Raw genomic sequence first — 24,210 nt, 5'->3', positions numbered from 1 at the left:
CTCGGGTGCTAAGGTACACCTGCACCCATAATGTCATCTGCATTACATAACATTTTAAATGCAGGTCTCAGCAGGCTCACAGCTTTTCGCATTCTCTGACAGATACTCAGGTTGACACTAGACTGCCTGATAAACCCAAGAAAGTGACAGGAATTCTATTAATACCTGGATACAGAATTCATGAGCGTACACAGTAGGTCGGGAAGAGATTCCTAAAGTAAGAAACTTTGCCTAAGAATAGACTCAATCAGTTTGATTTGGCCAAAACAGAGGGAAGAGTTTGAAAGAAGAAGCAAAAAGGTTGGGTAAGAAAGACTAGCACAGGCATTTTTGAGAAGTTGGCTGAAGAAGGAATAAACTAAAATAAAGAAGTAAATAGTGGTTCTGTTTGTAAGTCTTAAGAGAGGAACATCATTAAAGAAGGAGAAAGGGGGAGAGAGATGAAGCCCAGAGACAGTGAGAGAAGGGGGGAGCAGCAGTTGAGAGAGAAGTAGATAACTGTTGGCTGAATATGATTTGGCCAGAACTGTGTTTAGAACCTGAAAGTTTTTCACTTCCTGCTAATGATATACAACATTTATTTATTTTTCTCTCAATTTGGACGTGTTTGTTCGCAGTCAATGTAGTGGATAGCTCCCTTATATCATAAGGCTGTCATGGCATAAGGTAATAAATGTAACTGAATATGGAAAATATAAACTGCTAAAGGAATATTGTGATAAACACGGCGAAAACATGTGGGTATATGGATACTTCGACTCTAAAAACCAAGAGCCAGAGCAGATAGCTTTCGTATAAATGAAAGGGAAAACAAACAAACAACTAATGCAGCAAGACACCATCACAGTGACCACCCTGTCCAAGTGACCCGTGGCCAAATTTCTGAGCAATATTCTCTGCTCTCACTGAGGAAGGTCCTGCCAAGGCAATGTGCTTGTGTACTGAATGTCACATCTTTATACTGTTGGATTTTGTGAGGTCTTTTCTTAAACCATCCATCACAGACACTGGAGAGATGGATGCTAGTTTAAGAAGAATTAAAATCTGCTTATTGCTCTAGCCATCTTTTACTTTGCTGTTTTGCCTCTCTCGTTTTGGTGGTTCATATTTAGTGGTTTCTCAGTTAAGGCTATGACTAAAAATAATGAGGAACCTGGAAAAAGGGAAAACTATACTGCTATGACTGTAGTTTATGTTTTTGATGCTATACTTGATAACAACTTATTTTTCTTACTGTAAACTCCTGGGAGTACAGAAACATATCATGGAGCTTGGTGATAACTGTAGTATTCCTTAGTGTCTTTGACACTGCTTTGAAGTTTGTTGTAAGTGTCATTCTGATTTTAAAGAAAAACATATTAGACATAGGCAGATTTCATGAAGGCCACACGATAGGTGAGTTGAGATGCATGACCTACTCTAATTTCAACATTGTGTCTGGTCCAGGTTGTGAGATGGGAAATTTACACCCTCTTAAGAGTTCTTTAATATGAAGTCATTAAGTGGTAACAAGGCCAGATTTTAGGTTGTGGTACCCTTACTTTCTTAAGGATTGCTCCCTGAGCCCAGAAATTTTCCACATTGTAAGATAATTCATTGTTGACCTTGAAGTTTACTGGTGAGCTTTATGGAAGAACCAGTAATGATCTAAAAATCGAATACAGATGCCATTATATCTAGATGCATAAGCAGTTCAAATATACATATATTTGATATCATTATATAAAATTTAAAAACTCTCATTGTGTTCTTCGTCTTCATATGGTACAGAACCAGGTACACTACCTTAGGTAACCTTTATTCCTTTGAGCATTACTGTGTCTGTTTTTCTTCATGTTGTACATACGCTTCAAATCACTTATCCTTCCCAACATTCTCCGCCACTCCCATAGCACATGCTTCCAATCAACCTATACCATCGTAGGTATTTTTTCCCTTCAAAATAGATACAGACTTTTTTGGATTCTACATATAAGTGAGATCATACACTATTTGTTTTTTTGTGCATGACTTCATAGAACTAGAGAATAGGACGGTGGTTGCCAGGGGCTGGGGGAAGAGGGGATATTGGTCAGAGCCTACAAACTGTCAGTTATAAGATGATGCTTGTAAGTTCTGGGGCTCTACAGTACAGCACGGTGATTATAGTTACTAATACTGTATGGGTACTTGAAATTTGCTAAGGGAATAAATCTTAAGTGTTCTTACCACAGGGAAAACAAATGGTAACTACTGAGGTGATGGATGTGTTAATTAGCTTGACTGTGGTAATCATTTCACAAGGTATACATGTATTAAATCACCATGTACTTCTTAAAACTCCAGATTGTACAACATAAATATGTCTAATTTGTGTCAATCATGCCTCAGTAAAGCTGGAAACAATTTAAAAAACCAAGTCCCCCCAAATAGATACAGAATTTCATTTCTTAAAAGAAAACTTCCATATGTTCCACCTATCTTTAGTCTTCTTACATATCCCCTTAGTGCTCTGTGCATATACGATTTCTACACACATTGTTCTTATTTCATACATGGTAGACCAGCAATTTTGTATAGTAAGAAAACTGTGCCTTCTAAGCACTTACTACCCCTTTTCTCTGCCCCTTTCCAATACCTCCCTTCCTTTCCTATGTCCCCCTCATTCCTTCTAGATTTCTTAAAATAGTAGGAAAACTATTCAATTCAGCAAATATTATTTAAAGCCCATCATATTTTCAAATAAATCGCAAACACTTCAAGGTCAGTTAATCTAATTCATTCCTTCCAGTAGGATGTAAACTTTAAAGAGGGTGAAATGACTCTATAATCCAGAATTTCACATTAAAACAAACAAAAACCCACTTTTATTCAGTCTTCTTAACCTCACAAGACTAGCTATCATTCTTAAACATCTCATGTGCCATTTTCAAATCTTCTAGTGTTTTCTCATGTTATTTTCTCTTCCTAGAATAATCTTACCTTTCATTCTTACTTGTTGAAAGCCCAATAAAACTTTACAAAAATAGTTGGTCAGCCCATGGACCATAGTTTGCCAACTTGATTTTAAAATTATTTTGTTAAAGCATTATTTGTCTTGATTACTGAATTATTTGGCATCACCTTAAATTTTGTGTTCAAGGAAAATGCCTCAATCATTTCACCCTAGTTCTGGCCTTCCTATTTATCTTTCAGAATCTCCTATATTAAATTTTTTCCTCCTAAAATCACAAACTGTTGGCCATACTTTTATAAAATGTTTATCACATTACAGAATGATTATTTGATGGTTTATCTACATTCCCTGCTATACAGAAAGAAAAAAAATTTTTGGATATTTCTGTGTCCCCAAATATATTGCATCCTTTAGACCATAGTTTGAACTTAATATATTTGCTGAATGAATGAATGAATGATTACATCAAAATGGGAGAAACTCTATAAGGTGAGGCATTTTTCCTGGCGCCCATAACACACAGTTGTAGTAACTCCTTAATTTACTTTTCAGTAAGGCTTTTCTCATAGGCTTTCATCCACAAATTAAAGATATTTTAAGCAATTTTAGGGCAGGAATCATGTCTTTTATTATTTGTTTTGTTTTTACACAATATATACCAAAGAACTTCGGGGTTTGGATTAGACGTAAAGCTGTGAAACAGTGACACCTAATGGGACAGAGATCAACCATTTTGAATCCCAATTATTTCAGGAAATTTGGTGGTGAGAGTAAAAGAGTCCTTACATATTCACCTTCATCTCTCTTGTACCAAAAATATGGTATACGGGCAACCAAGTTTTGATAAATAAATAAATGTATGATGGATACGTGAATGAACTACAAACAAGAAGTTAAACCTTCTGAATAACAGGAGTTTCTTATAAATATCGCTCATCCAGGAAGTTACTTTTTCTTGTTTTTATGTTTGTTTCACATACCAATGTAGAGATAGTCTAAATTCCCTTGCCGCCATATTTGTAAAACACACATTTTAATAAAGATAATTTTTTTCTTTTAAGTCTAAGGAGATTTAAATCCTCCTGTTGCTAAATTTTAAAAATAGTCAAAGGACAATATGCAGGTATATTACTGAGTATTTTTACAGGCACTTTCACATTTGAAAGGAAAGCATAGAATACCATAATTCCAGTATTTCATCTCCCCATCTGATGTGTGCAGGCTCCACAGGAAGCAGCAGAGCTGGTGCAAGGCATGAATCCATATCACAAAGATGTTCAGAGGTTACCATTCAGCCTTTTCTTATAACGGTGTTATTGAGAACTTACGAAACATGAGACTCCAAAGATTGCTTGTATAACCCAGTACCTTATTGTGATCGTCGATACCTTTCTGAATAGGCTCAAACATATTTTAAGAATCCTTTTATATATACTAATGCTTAATATCAGATGCCTTGCATAAAAATATCACTAAATGTGAATATTATCATCGTTTGCAACTGAAAATTCAACAAATGCATTAAAGTCCTGAATTAAAAGGCTGCCTTTTAAGTGTTAGTAAGAAGTTTTTGAAACTAGGGAACCCAGCCATTATTTTAGTTTATATTGTCATTGCCAAATTGAGTAGACCAGTCTAACTGTAGCCCTCACAGACGGTACCCGGCTTACTGCTAAGTGTTCACCATTTAATTTGCATAGACTCTCAATGTATGCGGAATGAGCTGATGGGTGGTACAGATCCACTATGACATGATCCTGTAGATGTAAGTTTATATTTATTTATGTAGTTCTGAAGATGTAGGAGTGAGATAGTGAGGTTAGCGAACCAGTTAGGGATGGAAAGTGACAGAAAATAGAGACATGATAGAGTATGGTGACAGGAAGGGCATTACACATGAACTTTATCTAATTCACAATGTTTCCTAGGTCCAATAGTATCATTAATCTGCTGTTTTGAAGTGAAAGCAAGGTATAGAGTGGTTTAAACAGATGGTGTTTTTTTCTTTTACCATCTTCGTACCATCTCAAGAACAAGCCTGCTTAGTATTTTCTGAAGACCGTTCTCCGCTATGTCATCTTTGCTGATAAAAATCAGATATAAATGAAATGGAGAAAAAACTCCGTTGGCTTACTTAAATCATTTTTAAAGAGGGAAATATAAATACACAAAAGAAGAAAAATTGCAAGTTATAGTTAACTTCTAATGATGATACCTACTTTATGCCAAATACATTATTTTTTCCTTACACACACACGTTAGGTACTATTTGCTTGCTTTTCAACTTTTTTTAAATATATGTGCTGCAGAAGTGAGTACAATTCTTTCTTTTCAAATAAAGAAACTGAGGTCAAAGAGGTGAATACAGTATCATAAGTTACTACAGAATTTCCCAGGAACCCAAATTCAACTCCAATTCTAAAGTCTTTACATTCCAACATCTTCATCCATAATAATTATATACTCTTATTTCCGTTCTGCACAAGAGGAAACTTAGAGATAAAGAAAGTAACTGATTTTCTGAAAATCGTTTTGCAAGAAAGAAGCAGAGTCTGGATTTGAGACCAGGAAGTCTCACTCTGTTGTCCACACAGAGAACCACAATCCATTTTGCCCCAGTTGTGCCTCAGCTCATTACCTGTTTATATTTTTAAATCTGTTTCCACCTTACACATATTAGCTCTTTTAATCTCCCGTTGAATTGTGTGATGAACGGAGTACTGGGAGGCAGACCTTGGCTTCATTCATGTGTTTTTATAAAAACCTGCTCCACCTGTAGCTGTCCAAGCCAAAAACACTGGGCTCTCCTTGACGCCAAGACCTCTCACGTTCCACATTCAATCTGACAGTAAATCCTGTTGACGCTATCTTCAAAATATATATTAGAATTCAACTACTCCTCCTCTGGCCTGAATCAAAATCATGTCTCACTCAGATTATTTTAGTAGGCTTCTAACTGGTCTCTCAGTTTCCACCCTTATCCTCCTGCAGGCTAGTCTCAATGCAGCAGCTGAAGGAATCTTTTTTTTTTTTAAGAAGATGTTGGGGGTAGGAGTTTATTAATTAATTAATTTTTGCTGTGTTGCGTCTTCGTTTCTGTGCGAGGGCTTTCTCTAGTTGTGGCAAGCGGGGGCCACTCTTCATCGCGGTGCGCGGGCCTCTCACCGTCGCGGCCTCTCTTGTTGCGGAGCACGGGCTCCAGACGCGCATGCTCAGTAGTTGTGGCTCACGGGCCTAGTTGCTCCGCGGCACTGGGATCTTCCCAGACCAGGGCTCGAACCCGTGTCCCCTGCATCGGCAGGCAGACTCTCAACCACTGCGCCACCAGGGAAGCCCAGAAATCTTTTTAAAAGACAAATCAGATTATGTTACTCCTTTGCTCAGAACTCTCTCACGGCGCCCCGTTTTACTCGGTAATTCCTCACAATGATCTATCAGATTTTTCATCATCTGTCTCCCTTTTCCCCTGTGATTTAATCTCCTTCCGCTCCTCCTCCCCTGGCTCACATCCCTCCTTCACACCCGCTTCCTTGCTGTTTCGCAGACACTCCAGCAGGTATCCTGCTTCCTTAGGGCCCTTGCACTGGCTGCTCCTTCCACCTGCGTGATTCTTCCTTAGATTCTGCTGGACTAACAATTTCATCTGCTTTATTTGTTGCAATTTCCCCTTCTCAGTGAGAACTATCCTGACCATCCGATTTTATGTTCTACCTCTGCCCCCACCCTCCTGCATCCCTGATCCTCCTTCCTCTAATCTCTCTTTTTTTCCAGATGGGTCATTGGAATCTAACATCCTATTTGTTTTACTCATGTATTATCTCTGCTGTGCATGTTCTGTCTTCCTAAATAGAATGAAAGTTCAATGATACGAGGCATTGTTCTCTGTTTTGTCTACTGACATACCCTAAGTGCCTCTAATCGTGTCTGACACACAGAATGTGCTTATAATAGGTGGTCTGACTCTGTTTTTGGATGTTGGACTCCTGGCACCTTGCAAACCTCACCCTCCTCCCTTTACCGTGTGCCCCACATATGGGCAAACTAAGAAAACGCCAGGGTGTTCCCTCTTGGACACTGGTTAATGATTCAGGTACAAAGTGTGGGTTTATGAACAGTGTCTTGAATTTCCCAGCCAAACAGAGGTGTAAGAACAATCAGTATTTTCTTAAGTTTGTGGAAATTATTTTTTATATTTAAGTACCTAACAAAATTCACATATGTTGACCAAAAATGACATACACAATTTTCATAGCAGCCCTACACTGGAAATAAGTCAATGTTTTTAACAATAAAATGGATAAATAAATGGTGGTCTAGTCATACATATAAGAGGGGGATGAATGACCTATTACTATTCACACCAACATGGTTGAATCTCACACACACAGGATGAAAGATACTGGACTCCAAAAGTTATAGATTGATTTTTCTGATATAAAATACAAAACCACAAAGAGAATCTATGGAAATTGAAGTCAACTAGTGGTTACCTTTTTTTTTTAGGGGATGGAAGGGAATGGCTGGGTTGCTGGCGATCTTCTGTTTTTGATCTGGGTATTAGTTATGTGGGTGCATTTATCATGGTGTACGCTTAGGATTTTTGAAGTCATTCTATATTTAATACTTAAGGATTAACAACAACAACAACAAAACCTGGAAATTCAATTCTGATATATTAACTGTGAAATAAAATAGCGCTTTCAAATACCTCCCACATACATACCTTCCTTTGACCCCTCTACCTTTTATATATTTTGTTGTATTTAGATAGGCACAAGCGCTACTATTATAAATAGATGGGTCTGAATGGCTATAGCCACCAGTAATTCTGTCTCCCTCCACTCTCTCTCTTACAAACAAATGCACGAACTGAATATAACATTGAAACATTCTTAGATATTTGAATTTAGAAGAAGAAAATTTTCTTAATCCCCCTTACCATTTTTAGCCATTACATTTATTCTGTACATCAGCATGAACTACTCGATACATCATTTCTGAATAATTAAAATTTGTAACCAATTTCAGAATAATATTTTTTGCTGATGCTATGAAGTGATCATAATGTCAATCCAACATATCCTTTCTTAACTCCCAGGTAAAGCCAGAAAGGGGCAAAGGCAAGTACTGTGTTAAAAATGTGGTAGCAGGAGGGGAAGCAGGGAAAGGGTGGAAGGAGGGTCTAGTATTGACAGAACATTTTGTGCCTCCAAAATTATTCTAATGCCATTCAATTTTAATTCAGGGTGAAGATTTGGGTCAGTTGCTCATTAATCCAATCTGGCTTTTGCTTCTAGGCTACTATTATTAACTCCCTTATTCAGATGTTATTCAAATGAGTCTCTCTACGAGAGACTGCGAACTGATGCAGGCAAAACATATTGTTAGTAAATCTTCCCCAGTTTGGCAACACATTAATGATGGATCTGGCATTCTCAGTGTCAAAAACTCTATCGGCATCTGTTACAACAAAATCAAGATAAAATGAACGAGAAGAAAACAAATGGAGACAGGGAGGGGGAAAGTGCTATCAAATATTTGAAATGCTTTACAGATTCTTTGTCCCCAAAGACTCTCTCACTTTTCAACCATTGGATCAGGAATTTGGTACCACATCATGCATATAACGTTCCTGGGGAAATATACAAATGGGTAAACACATAATTATGTGGAAAAACTGGGGGTAGACAGGTGCTTTCAATATAAAGTATCTGAATGCGTCTTTGATGGATTCCTCCTTCTTTGTGACTCTCTTGTCCCTATTTATACCCCTTCCACTAGGCATGTCCTCCTCTACACCCAAATGTCCAGAAGGTCGAGCACCGTGCCTGGCCCAGCATTCAACAAGACAGCATCTTTACTTCTCCCCACCAAAGTTCATCAGCCCTGAATCTCATTCTGCCAAAACCTTATTCTATAAGTTAATCACACTTACCAGGCATTCTGACCTGACCAACGTAATTCTTCATTAACAATTTATCCTACTAAAGAAATTAACAGTAGTATAGATTAGTCATCAAGAGCACAGATTCTGGAGCTAGACTGTGTGGGTTCAGATCCTACCACCATCTGTGAGACCTGGGGCAAGTTTCTTGACTTTTCTTTCCCCAGTTTTTTCATCTGAAAAATGGGTAATAAAAATAGTACCTACCGGGGCTTCCCTGGTGGCGCAGTGGTTGAGAGTCTGCCTGCCGATGCAGGGAACACGGGTTTGTGCCCCGGTCCGGGAAGATCCCACGTGCCGCGGAGCGGCTGGGCCCGTGAGCCTGCGCGTCCGGAGCCTGTGCTCCACAATGGGAGAGGCCACAACAGTGAGAGGCCCGCGTACTGCAAAATAAATAAATAAATAAATAAAAAGATGTTAAGAGCCATTGTCATTTCCTATAAAAAAATTACTAATATTAATATAAGGTCATATTTTTAAAAAAATAGTACCTACCTACAGGGCTTTTAAGAGATTGGATGACTTAAAATATGCACGTTATTTAGGGCTGTGTCTGGCACACAGTAAACATAATTTAATAGCTGTTATCCTTATTTATTAATTACATGTCAAGGAAATTTTATTTTAAATAGGAATTCTTGGAGATGCCAAAAATCTAGATCCAAAGAAAGACTTTCTAACTGGGAAAATACTAGAACAGCTTATGAGGCAGTTATGAAAAAAAAATATAGACAAATATTTTAAGAACTCTCAAAATATGTCCTCCCCCTAATGTATGATAACTGCTAGGTTACAGATTATTGAGGCCCAGTGAAATGAAATAGCCTGACTAAGGACATAGAGTTAGTAAAGGACGGTGATAGAGTTTGCCGTGGTAGAGATAAGAGGTGCAGCGCCAGGGATCTGGGTCACAGGACTTCTAATGAGAGTATACGGCCCAAAGAGCTTCAACTAGCCAAACATCTCTCTCCCCAGATTCTCAAATCTATATCTCTTTCTAGGTCTGTCTTCAGCTTCTGGGTAATATATTCAGGTGCGTCCAAGATACTTCTGTTTCTGTATCCCACTGGAAAAGCATGCAACCTATGACCAAAATGACCCTTTCTCCTGAACCCCCTGCTCCAGCCCTCTCCTTAGCTCTGTGACTGGCACTGCCACCCACTCCGTTACCCAAGCCAAAATCCTAGCAGTACCAGGACACCCCTCTTTCCACTTGTGTTTTTCTCTAGTGGTGGACCTACGACCTTAATTCAGAGCATCATTTTCTCTCACTGAAATGACAGCAGTCACATAACTGATCTTCCACTCAGTGTCACCCCCATGACCTTTTCTCACAATGTAGTCATAATTATCTCTAGAAAGTACAAACGATCATGCTAATCCACACTTGGGATTCGATGGCTCCCAGTTACCTATCAGTTCAAGTTCAAATTTCAAAACTTAGCTCCCAGGCTTCTTCCTGATTTTGCAAAGGGCCTAACTCTTCAGTATGCACTCCCCGTAATCTCTCAGCGGCAATCTCTGAGCTCCTTAAATTCACATATGCTGTTCCTTCTGTCCAGGCTACGTCTTTCCTCTGGTGGTGTTCCTGTATATTTGAGGCCTGGGTCAGGTAATTCAGGAAAATATTTCACATTTTATACATAATTTCATATATATGCATATATATATATATATACACACACGTATATATGCATATAAATATGTATAAAACACCTTAGAGTTTGCACCGTTTTACTGTTCTCAATCTTAAATTCAAATTAAAACTTCAAATGGTCTCACAGAATTACAGTAACTCAAGTTCTGTTTCTTCGTCTTTACAATTACTGTGCTAACATTGCTTTTTCAAATCTGCTGTTTATGCACAGGAATATTTTGCACCACTGGGGTTGGAGACAATGACTGGGTTTGAAATCAGAGGGGTTTTGCTTGGGGTGGCAAATGAATGAAGAAGTAACAACGTTTGTTTATACAGCTTTGTAAGGATGCCTTCGCATAGGAGTTTTTTTCCTGATTTCAGGGGAACAAAAGTGGGTCAGAGTGTTCTTGTACAGACTGTTTCTCAAGTAACTTTAATTCAAAATAGTCAACATGGTACCTTGGCACATTTGGGGGCTGCCTGCCCGAGCCCTGTCACTACTATAGCTAACTCCTACCAATTCTGCTATCACTACCACTTCTTCTAGAATTTCTCACTAGACTAGAGTCCTTGAATTATTCTGAATTAGATGCCTGATGTTACAAACTCCTGGAATTTCTGGGCATGTGTTACGTTTACGTTACAGATGACCCTGCCCCTTTTTAATGGTCAGTTTGCTAGTGTATCTTTTTCATTACACTGTAAACTCTACAGAAGCAGGGGCTACACACTGTTTCAGGAGTAGTCAATCACTACAAACAAATATCCTCTTTACTGCTCTGTCAAAACGTAGCCCAAATCCTAACAAGTGTGGACTGACTTGATAGTCTCACTCTGACACAGTATCAGGATCTACCTTTTAAACTGTGTTCCACAAAGTCTAGTGAGGTCACCTTATGCTCACCTTTTGTGACCCGGCCGTTCAACATGGGGGTGGACCATGGTGAGTAAATACTAATCACATCTACGTGTCTGTGCCTGAGACCCAGCGCAGCACGCTGCAGAGAGAGAAGCTTGAGGGGACAAAGTGAGGCTGGAGTGTGGGTGTGGCGGCGGGAACGAGGGGGTGGAGGGCCCGGGAGCAGGCTAACAAAAAACATTTGCTCGTGTTCGTTTTCCCTACTTGGTCGGTAGGTAACATGTTGCCTCCTTTCTTCAACTGATGAAAAATTGTTCTCACTAGACCTTCAGGTAAACTGTCTCCTTCAGAAAATATTTTCAGACTTCCCGTCAACACTCCCTTCCCTCTTAGGTATTCTCAAAGTATTATTCGCCCACATTCTGTGAAAGTACTTATCAGATTTTATTAAAATCTTCAGATTTTTTTTGTCAGTTTCTTCCACCAAACCGTAATCTTTTTGAGAACATGGATCTATTTTTAATTTATGTTTAAATTCCAATCACCTAATTTAGCAACTGTCCATAACATATATTGAATGTATGTTTGTTGAATTTTATAAAGCAGAACTGAAGACCTTCCACCTATAATGTTAATTGAGGTGAACCACAGAGGTGAACACTGGACTATTAAGTAGGTGGTCCTCAAACCATCCCTTTCTCTCTCTCTCTCTCTCTCTCTCACCTTTCTCAATAACTCTTCTTTCGTTTGTATAACCTTCTTTTTCCATGCATCCCTATTCCATAACAGGTAACTATGTGGAACTTGGTCTTTGAGAACTTGAGTCCTTCCAAGTGAGAGACAGACAACATCCCAGAATGGATAAGCCATTTTCTAGATAATATTCCCATTTATTATGCCCCTTCCCTGAATCTAGGATCGATGTTCTTGACTCAGGGAAGACAATGTATTTTCTAATTCTCTAACTTCTGTCTTGTAGAATGGCATCTTTCCTAAATTATAGCATCTCTTGTTTTCTTTCTAACAAAACTGTCTCACATAGAGAATTCACTCAAGTTTTGACCTCAGAACTTACCCCTTAAATAAACAGATCACTAGGAAAAAGTCCACCTTTCTTCAGATTTTATAAAAAATAATCCTCCTTCCTCTCGAACCATAAAATACTTCTTCTCAGCAAATTTAACATACCTGAGAGTTCAACTGTGTATGTGATCCTTTCTGTTCTGAGTGTGAGAAGACCCGGAAAGTTGAGATTATCATTGAGAAGTGGAAAAATTGGGGGTCTCCTGTACATTTTGGAGGTTATAAGTTATTTGAGTCTAGATTTTCCCACCCCCAGCAAGTGAAAATCATAATTCCTCACTCGCTATCATGGATAGGATTCTTTGTCTGCCATGGAAACATTCTAATGAGGTGGGCTTCTTAGACGTTTCATTACCCAGTTTGCAAACACTAAAAAAGTGTGGGTAGGCAACATTTATCTATTTTAGGTGAGCACTAGAATCCAAGATAGTGTGAAAAACAATGGTTAAAACAGCATTGTTTAACATCTACTGAGCATTTGGAATGTTCCAGTTACTATACCACATACTTTATGGACGTTCCTCTGCATGATGTAGATAAGGAAATTGAGGCACAGAAACGTCCAGAGGCTTTCCAAAGTTTACACAGCAAGTGAATTGAAATCCAGTTCCTGCCAGAGCTCACCTTCTATGCCTCCAACTCTAAAGTGCCCGCACGGTATGTCATATTTCTCCCAGGTGAGTGTAAATTTCTGAATAGTAAAGACCACGTCTTTACTCTGTTCAGTGCTAAGCCCAGGGCCTTAATGATTCTTAATTACATCTCTATATCATAAGTGAAAGAATTATAAGTGTGTTGAAGGTAAGAGCTGACATATATTCTATTCCTTACATAGTAAAAGAAACATTCGCCTGTTTTTCAATTTTAGATTTCTTTAAGCTTGTTTAAATAAAATATTCAAAGAAAAACACATGAAAGAGGATACTCTTCATGAATGACAATTTTGGAAAGAATATTATGCTCAGAATGGAATACCAGAAAGAACAACATAATGAAAGAACATTTTTCTTATACTTAATAGGAGCTAAGGTTTTCACGGATTATCCCCTATAATCATTATGATAACCTTCAGATGTAATTGCTACCATTAGCCTCAATTTTATAGATGGGAAATTGGGTCTCAGAGTTACTAGGTATCTTGCCAATGTACTAAGCTAGCAAGCAGTAGAGTCAGGATTGACCCTACGGAGTCTGTCATCAGAGCCTGTGTTCTTCATCACTTGCGTTAATACAGCACAGAGAAATACCTTCCCTCTTTCGTATCGAGTATTTTAGATTTTTAAGGACTTATGATTTGTTTTATATGCTCTATAAATTATAAAAAGTAAATTCCCATGGACCTGTCTCATAAAAACAAATTCTGGCCTTTCCATGGTGCATCGTGTGCACATTCTCTGTTGATCACTAGAGGGCAGTCGTCACGTTTTTAGGGTGGATTAATTCTGACTAGAAGCACTGACTCCATGCAAAATAAAGTCAGGCAACCACTGAAAGGAGAGTGTAAAACCAATTTAATTCTCCATGAATTCAACAAATAACTTTATGTGACACATTGGAGACAAAAACAGAGATTCGCTACTCCGTGAGTTTACAATATATTTGGGGGAGAGCTATGCACATGTAATAAATCTAAACAAGCAGTATGGACAATGACACCTGGCAGTTGAGAAGAAGGAACGATTCTCAGCCAAAGAAATAATATTGCATACTTATAAACTGCTTTTACAATTTTAAAGTCTTTGTTTCTACTGGATTCTCACACCTTTATACAAGTGTAATTCTCTCTGCCTCACATATAAGGGATCTGATCCTTGGAGATAAAGTGACTTGCCCCAATCGTTGGTTTGCTATTAGCATTGGTGAGATTTTCATTTGCATCTTCAAACCTCCTTTCAAACCATTGTTCTTCTTAACCTCACAGGAACTTAACATGTAATTGATAGAAATTGACCATTTCTACACCTTGGTGTTTTAGGTAATTGTTCTTTTCTCTAATTCTGTCTAGATATAGTTGGTGTATTTTTGTTGTTACTTTCAGACTTAATGCCTAAAATGGCTGAATAGATCAAATGTGTATTCTTTTTTTTTTTAAATTTCATTTAGAAAACTGAGTTCTATGTCTCAGACCTTGTTTGCCAAGTTTCAAGAGGGAATTTTTATGGTCAAATTATAAAACCCTGAAAATAGGACTTTATAATGGAAATGCTGATACAACCATAACTATAGCATTGCAACTGCATCACTATAAGATAATTGGTTTAGATAATATACCCTTCTGGAATGAATGCCATTCTAAATGATTGTGCATATCCATAAATCTAAGCTAACTCAGTAATTCAAAATTACAAAGATTTAAGTTTAGTACCAATAAGCAATAAACTTACGGCTACTGCTATAATAACTGTTGGTCGCTACACCCTTATTTCACAGCAGGTGGTCTGCTCCATGCTGGTTGCAGACTGAATGAAAGCAGGCAACACTTGGAAACTAATTTCTGAAGTTGATGGAAAACTCCAGAGCCATTTCAACTGGTGAAATAGTGTTGTGTTTTGTGCACTATTTTTTCTTTTTAAATTAAATGCTCTGAGACACTTGACCTTTCTGACAAACGAAGGGCAAACACAGCTTTGCTCTCATTTCATGTCACAAATACGTCTCTAGATATTTAAAACTGTCTTCAGCAGATTGATTTTTGTTCAAGTCATTATTAACACAATACCCCTAGTTAAAAAGGGAGACTTACTTGTCATTGAGTGGATTTCTTTGAGTCAAAAAACTGAAAGAGGGCTTTGTTTAGTCCATCCATGTTTGACTCTAGACAAGCAGTCCAAGAAATCTTGCTCCCTTATTCCTAATCTCTTCGTTAAGAGCATCATATACTTTGTTTAAAATGTATGTTCAGGTTTCACAACTTAAAATGTTCATTTTTAAATGATGAGGTAGACATTTGGAAAAGCCTTCCTTCCCAGGAAGAAATAGTTTCACGCAGCTATTGATGGGATTCAGTCCTCCTGGTTTTAGAATCTGATGCTTTTCTTGAATATTGATGAAGTGTTTTTCTGAATTATTATAAAGTATATTAAAAATCTTTATTAATATCAGCAGTTTAGGTTACTTAAGAGTTTGGTCTAGGTTTGTATGAATGCTACCTTTTTTTTCTTTCTTTTTTTTTTAATACTTCCTTATCTAGAACCGAACCTTACACAGAATAGTCACCAAATCAATTCTTTTCTCTTTTTCTTACTTTGAAGAAAATGGGGTACATTTAAAGGGAAAGTGGTATTCAAGATAAAAGAAATAGAGAGATGATTGTTGAAGACAAAATCTGATGACAATGATTGAAAATAGTAAAGAACATAGGTAAAAACACTAAATGAACAATAATATTGAATTTGAAATAAAAATAAATGATTTAAGCATCATGGATTCCTATGAAACAATATGTATAGTGTGAAATGGTTTCACAGAAACTTCAGTTGAAAAAGGTATTTTCTTTAGCTAGGGTTTTTCACTTCAAAAATAAACTATTATGTATTTTAATCAATTTGAATATAAAAAAGTATCAAATAAATTATATAATACCTATATTCTTGGATAGGGAAGCATATTTTATTTCATTTTTTAATTTATTGAAGTATAGTTGACTTATTTTCTTTCTTTTTATTCACTGAAATATGGTTGACATGGCATTTTTTTTAAATTTGTTACCAGTGCTTTGAATACAATAAGCATAGTAAAATCTAACAAATGGAACCTTACAGACTTTTGTGCAACATATGTTTAAAAAACACTCTTCAGGAGGTTTCCAAACTGCTGAGCTTTGACAGTTCATTGATTTTCTTGTTGTTGTCTTATGAAGTCACACATTTACTCACATTACACTGAGATGTACAAAAAGAATATATTTTCTTTCTATTTCACATAATAAATCTCACGATAGCCATTCCCCTGGATAATGCGGAACTCCGTTCCCTGTCAGCCCCTTGGGGCCCTGGGCCTCAGACAGTAATTTAGAATTGCCCCTCTAAGTACACGTGTAGTGTTTCAGATGGCACTCATTTCCCCACCTCAACTCCAAGATCACATCTGAATGTATGGAGGGAGGGGCCTCATGTGACCATAGTTTGCATTTTAATTTTACTACTGGTGAACTTGCGGTTTATTCTTTCTCAGCTCATTTGGGGGCCAAGTCCTCCCACTTATGAGGACCACCCTCAAGTCTCACTGGCATTGCAGACCCTCTGAGATATAACTGCAACTTCCATTTAATTAGGCTCTGGCAAGTCACTGAATTCAAAACCAATTTGCTCCTACGAGTACCATCTTTTCTGCCAACATCAGTCAAGACGCTCAGCTAACTTGTGTGTGTCCCTTCCCACATTTCCAAGTGCAAATGGAAAGTTCTGAGTCTCATGCCAGCTGAGATTAACATGGAAGCTGAGATGCTTGGGGAGGTCTGTGTCAAGTTTCTCCTTTGCCTAGCTAAGTGTATATGCCATTATTTTTCTCTGATTATGGTTGACCCCAGGTTGGTACAAGACCAGCCTTAGTGGACTCTCTTTGCTAAGTGTGTAAGTGGGGCTAAAGCTTCTATGCTACTGATCATCTCATCAGTCCATCTTTCCCATGTTCTCTCTGCTCATGTTGGGAGCTCTGAAGAGAAGCCTGTGCTACAGGCACTTCTCCCCTAACTTCCCTTCTCTTGTCCAACTTCTTTCCACATTTTTCTGAGGCTGGAGGGAATTGGCTTGTCTCTTTCTCCTTTTTCCTGGAAGTGATACTTCTGTATATTACATTCTTCTCCTTCCTTATGTGGAAGACACTGTACCCATTCCCAGGGGCTATAATGGTAAATTGATTGCATAGGGCTTACTGTTAAGGAAAGAGAATAAAAGTTTGTTTGTTTTTAACTTCTTTACTTTCAGCCTCTCACCTGTAATTTCTTGTAATATCAGAGCACCTAGTGCTTATTCACTAGTACACTTGGGTATGATCATAATAATTATTCAAATATTGAAATGCTTGTTTACTTGGTAAATAGCCACAGAAGGTGTCTAGTATAATACTCAGCATAGTGATGCACAATATTTTTTTTAATTTTTAGAGGTTTTTGAGCATGCAAGAGGCATTAGACTTCTTTCTAGCTAATTCCTTCACTTTCAAGGGGAACACTGAGATGTATAGAGGACTAATATTTTTCTTTAACATTTTGTGTTCTGGGGATCCCATATTTCAATAGGACTGTGAACATAAAATTATGCTATAACTAAACAGAAAATATAATTTTCACCAAGGCTTTTCGTTCTTCCCCTGAAAGCACTAAAGATTAAGTGAAAAAATAAAAGGTTTTGATGAGCATCCTCCTTGTACAAACATGGAGAAGCGATTTCCTTAACCCCAAGTGACATAGTTAAGGGAAAGAAAAACGAAGGTGATCATGTCCTGGTTCTTCTTCTACCCTGAACATTCTGGGACCTTACATTGGTGAACAGCTCCACTCCACATGCTTTTGTGACCATGACCAAGAGGAGTTACATCAGTGACTGAAGGAACGGGAGGATTCTCAGATAAGCATTAGCTGCACACAAAAATGTTCCAACACTGCCGTATTCTATAGCCAATTTTTTTCACTCCTGGCATAAATATTAATGGATTTTGTAAGTCAGGAAATGTTTAATGACCAAGAGTTTCAAGCCAAGTCATATTTTCTGTCTTCCTCCATGTTTTTGTGACCTCATTGCTTTGATTTTCTTTCCCCCCCTTTTGTCTCACACAAAGACATAACTTTCATTATTCTCACTATGTAATAAAATTTTATCACTAATCTAATGACTGTCACTACTTAGAATATCAGTGGAGCATAGATTTGGATCAAAGGGCATGTGGCATTCTAGTGAACAATTTATTCTGAAATAGCCTTGCGGTTGGGTTGAAATGTTAAGTTGTTCAGTAAGAACTATGCCTCTTTAATTAGTTTTGTTATCTGTGCTTAATATTACAGAGTGTTCTTGTGGGTAGAGCCTTGGAGATTTCACTTTATACTTGGCATGAGCATAGTTTCCAATTTGGAGATCACAGAAAAGCATTGTCACTTCAAAGTCACCTAAATTACACTTCTTTCTGCTGTATCAATTCTATGCAATTTCTTTCACCTTGAGTTTATTTCTCATTTGGTTACTTTCCTCTGACTTATCTTACTATTGCAAAATCTCCCTTTCTTTTCTCCAGATGACACTATTATCTGTTCAAGCATTTATCCAAATAGAGTTCTTTCTTCCCCATTTGCACATTCCATGAAGTTTTATAGAAGTCATGAGTATCTTCTCATCACTTGAAATTTGTTCTCGCCATCACTTCACACACACATTGTATTCTTTATTGTCTGTTTCCTTGAAAACACTCTCATCTCCATCCAAATCTCAAAATCTGGGTCATACTTATTTTTCTACTTTTTTTTCTGCCATCAACCTAAGAGGCTAGCAAAACTTGGCTATCATCTGTTCCTTGAGAAGGTCCTTGAGAAAGACATTCTTGGATTGTAAAACTAGGAAGAGACTGAGAGAATATTTACATCTCAAAAACAAACCCAATTTATATTGCAAGTTTTCTCAAGCAAATGCTTTAAGAAAAAGGAGGTCAAGGGCCTGCTGACAGGGAATAAAACCTATCCACAGTTTAGCCAAGGTGAGAAGAACAGTAAGATTATCTTGATCAAGAGTCTTTGTGCAGGAATAACATGACCTCTTTGTTTGCTATGCCAAAAGTAAATCTGGTATCATATGCTTTTTGTCTCTTGGGGGAGGAGGTGTCTAAATAATGTCCTCAGATAAGGAGTGTTTACAGTGTCTGAACAGTATGGTGAGTTACTGGAAGGGAAAGGACCCTTACCCCATCGTTTTCTCTCAGCAGCCTAATAGTGTTCATATATGAAATCGTTCACTATGAAATCCTTTACTAAATTCATCAATATCTTTGGTAAAAATAGGAATGCAAGAGATTTCTGTGTATTAATTTTGTATCCTGCAACGTTACCAAATTCATTGATGAGTAGTTTTCTGGTAACATATTTAGGATTTTCTACCTGTAGTGTCATGTCATCTGCAAACAGTGACAGTTTTACTTCTTCTTTTCCAATTTGGATTCCTTTTATTTCCTTTTCTTCTCTGATTGCCATGGCCAGGACTTCCAAAACTATGTTGAATAAAAGTGGCGAGAGTGGACATCCTTGTCTTGTTCCTGATCTTAGAGGAAGTGCTTTCAGTTTTTCACCATTGAGAATGTGTTTCCTGTGGGCTTGTTGTATATGGCCTTTATTGTGTTGAGGTAGGTTCCTCTATGCCCACTTCCTGGAGAGTTTTTATCATAAATGAGTGTTGAATTTTGTCAAAACCTTTTTCTGCATCTATTGAGATGATTATATGGTTTTTATTCTTCAGTTTGTTCATGTGATTTGTGGAAGGAATTTGGATGGTCCCCCAAAGTCCTGTAGTCTAGTAATTTTCAAAATAGGTTTTCTATAGGAGCCAAGATTACTGCAAAACTGTTTCCAGACAACCACAGGGAAAGGAAGATTTAGAGACCTATTTTTTCTTCTCCTCCTGAAGCTTGATTTTTATAAATCAAGGTTATATACACAATTTCATTTCAAAGAAATTCAATTTCATTTCAAAAAAATTTACAAAGTTTGAAAATTGCCCCAAATTTTTCAACTCCATACCTTATAGCTGAGAAAAGAGAAATCCAAAAAAATGATATGACTTGACCAAAGTCTAGGGGTTATGACTATATATTTGGGGTTAAACATACCAGGGTAAAAATTCTAGTCCTTTGACTTACTATTTGATTTTGGGCAGTTATTTACCCTCTCTTAATCTATAAAATGTAAAAAATAATATCTACCTTATAAGGTTGTTGTAGATACCAAATTGTAACTCTCAAAGCACAGTCCCTGATTCACAGTAAGCTTTCAAGAAATGGTAGTGATTATGAGGATTTGGACAATAATTACCTTTTATGTCACAGAACCTAAATTATGGATTGTGCTTGCCATCTTGAGCAGGGAAAAAAGACTGAGTGTTACAGCGTTTAAAATAATAAGCTCAAATTTACTTCTGGGGTCAACCTTAAATGCACAATCAGGTTAAAAGGAAATTTCCATGTTTTTCATGGAGTAAGACCTAGGTCATAAAGCCTTCTACTGAATCAGAACTAACATTTCCTTTTTGCCATTGTTCCCTTTCCAATTTGGAAAATGTGGGCTCAAAAACAGTCATTCTAATTGGCTTCAGTCCTTGAATAAAGGAATAATCTCATATTTGTTATTTCTTTGTAATGGAACAGGAGGATAAAAATCAATGAAATGTTCTCTGTTCTTAGTATCAGGAGTTCTGGTAACAAAAGGATGTTTTAACTGATTTGCTTATGGGTTTGGTGACCCACATTAATAATCATTGCCATTCATAGCAAAATTAAATTATTTATATTGTTTACTGTATGATTTGAGCAAGACCAGATACATGACTTTTACTTAGCGACAGGCTGAAATATTACCCTCATGTCAACTGATAGGGAAATTCTTGATTCTTTCTTGCCCAGCAAGAGCATGAGTGAGTCCCTGGGACAGGCCTCCAAGGGAGGGTTCTTGGCAGGAAATTTTTTCATAGATGGTATCTCGGTTTTGGACAAAAGTAGTGGAATAGTTTGGGCCCCACAGTTCAATAAGAAGCAATTTGTTAAAATTTGAAATTTTCCATGTCTCTTTTTATTGGTATCCTTTTACAGTTGATTTCTTAGTTTGGATTTACTATTCTCCTCTTACTTCTTTCCCATAAACTTTTTGGAAAATTTGAAAATTCATTTTTATGGTGATTAAAAATAATAAAGTAATTTAGGAATAAGGGCAAACTTAATTGGGGAAATTTTGCTCCTGAAGAGGATATTCTCAGGATCCAAAGGCAAGTAATTCCCCATGTTTCTCAACTAGTAGAGAGCAAATACATTTTGTGCATTTTTACATCCAAGGTGGTATGGTTTTCGATAAACGGAAATATTGTGGATCCCAAATCACTAACTGTAATAATTTACTTCTCTATAATTTAATAAGGAGAATTAGAAAGTTTAGAGAAAATGAAGCATAATAAAATAACCTTATTAATGTACTCAATATACTAGTCTTTGCCTTAATTTCCACCATCTGGGCTTTTCTTATTAGAGCCACAAAATCCCTAGTCCAGAAATGTTGTGTTATAAAATCTTCAATGTTGAACTTCGTGCTACAGGGAAAATATATTCAGAAGACATATAAGAACTATTTTCATATAACTGTAATGGCATTTATCCTACTGATTGTCATATATTTCTTTTCATGTATTTTAAAAAATATTTTTTCTCAAGGCAGTAATAAGGTCTTCTTATCTATTTTCCTAAATATCTGGAATTTCTACAAGATGATCATAGATTTGGGGTCAATGGATCCAAACATTCCTAAATTATCCACTTGTCTATGATTTAAAATTCTTTATATTTGTAAAACAAAAACAATTTATGTATTATCATGTACAAACAATAAGTGTTGAAAGGAATCATCTATTTCTGCTTTGTGACATAGATTCTGTAGAATGTGTTTAACATGCTGGACTTTCAGAGTGAAAGATTGAAATGATGCTTTATGGAGTCTTGGTTGATGTCAACTGGAGATAGTGACTGAGTTGCCAAGAGAGAGGTTTGTGATGGTCCCAGGAGTAAATCATAAAGAAAGGACCTGTGATCTTACTAAAAATAAGGTTCCTGGTGAGTTATATCATTACGGGAGACAGTTTAAGGACTTGGTAAAATTCTTTGTTCTCAGTCTAGGCTGGCTATCCAGAAAGACAAGGTAGATAGGATAGTAAAGTATAATCATCTGGATCCTTGAGAAACAATGAGGTGCTGTGTGTGTTGTGCAGTAACAGTGGATTTTCCACTAACTTACACTGAATGATAGATTTGGCTATAATATGTTTCATGATTTACTTTGAGAATTCTCATTTTAAAAATAAATTGACGTTTTCAACTGATTTAGAGCCTAGAAGCATTTTAACAGTTCTATTACTGCAGGCCCAATTACATAGCAATTATTAATCAGATAATGAAATGAATATGGCCTTTGGAGTTACTGATACCTGGGTTCAGATTTGGTTTCTGCCACCTATTGGCTATATAAATGGATCAGGTTATTTACGTTCCTTCAGCATCAATTTCTGCATCTGTGAATTAAGTGTAGTAAGTCTATTTCATAATATTATGAGGATTACCGATATGTAAATATGCAAAATGCCTAATATAGACTACAATATATATTATGCCCTTCTTAAATATTGTAATTACTTTTACATTGTACTGGAACATCTTAAAAAGAAAGTAACTTCTGGTGTCTCATTTTGGAGGAAGAAACTCTTCTTTGACAACTACTGTAGGAGACAATGGATGCAATATTTACCCTGTTGGATTTCATGTGCTGGGGTTGTGTACCCTCCTTTGTAACCCATTGTACTTATCACTCTTAGGTTGGATTAGCAGCCAAGGGATGTGTCTTGATGGAGATCATTCGATGTGCTCTTTTGACATACTTCAGGCTACTTGAGATAGAAAAAGTATTTTCCTTGAATATGCAAGAACACTGTAGAAACACACACCCAAGAAAATAATTCCAATCACCTTAGAAACAAATAAGACAAGCAAGCAAACAAACAAATAAAACTCTAGGGACTTTTGATTTAGCAGTAGTTTAGAACTTCAATAGTTTACTAATTGAACTCAAACTCCATTCCTTAATAGCATAGGTGAAACCAAGTGCTCTAACAGTTAAGTCTGTCTTTGAGTAAAACAACCACATTTGCGAATATACTATTACCTTCATATTATCATGTTATCATGATTTATATGTGTCCCTCATGTCACCTGCTTTTGAAAAACATATGTGAAAACCTTCATAATATTTTCAGTATCTTCAGAAACCTAACAGACTTGTATATGTTCATGGTTTCATCTAAAAGTTGAAAAATTTGCAATTCCTTCTTGCACATAAATATGAATTTTTATATGATGCAATAGCTGTTATCTAGAGAAAATGTTGTTTTTGTTACTAGTGGAAATATGCTAATTTAGAATTGACACTTCAATAATGCTATTCTTTTCCTCATACTGGTGTTTGACAGCTGTCATCTTCTGTTATTTGTAAATTCCAATTAAGTCGACATACGTGCTTCACACCCCTCATGTAGGACGATGTAATTTGAGGGTGCATTTTTAAGTTGGTGAGATAATGTCTTTTCCCTCCGGCATCAAAAGCAATAAATAACATCTCTCTAAATATTACAAATAAAGAGACATCATTAATTTATACAGTGGAACAGTGATATCACATGGCCTAAAATACATGGCAAAAAAATCAATGTAACATGGGTTTGACTTTTTTCCTATAAGGCCTGGTTATCCAGAGTAACAGAGATTTTATGCTAACATAAGTTTACTGAAATCAGAGGGCATCAGTATATACTGGGTTACAAGTACCATCAACTCCATCCCAGTTGGGTCCTATATAGTAAGATTCTAGGGGAAGAGGGAAGAACACTGTTCACATACCTTCTTTTTTTTTTTTTTTAACATCTTTATTGGTGTATAATTGCTTTACAATGGTGTGTTAGTTTCTGCTTTATAACAAAGTGAATCAGTCATACATAAACATATGTTCCCATATGTCTTCCCTCTTG

General features: G+C 36.8%; 1 pseudogene; it reads left to right on the top strand.

The window, feature by feature from the left end:
* The first annotated feature begins 8,718 nt into the window (after positions 1–8,718).
* LOC115860562 (ADP-ribosylation factor-like protein 6-interacting protein 6) overlaps positions 8,719–24,210 on the top strand; it is a 30,955-nt pseudogene continuing 15,463 nt past the window's right edge.

Source organism: Globicephala melas, chromosome 11, assembly GCF_963455315.2.
Source record: "Globicephala melas chromosome 11, mGloMel1.2, whole genome shotgun sequence".
NCBI classification, from domain to species: domain Eukaryota; kingdom Metazoa; phylum Chordata; class Mammalia; order Artiodactyla; family Delphinidae; genus Globicephala; species Globicephala melas.
The sequence above is the reverse complement of the archived record's forward strand: the minus strand, read 5'-3'. Positions and strand labels throughout refer to the sequence as shown.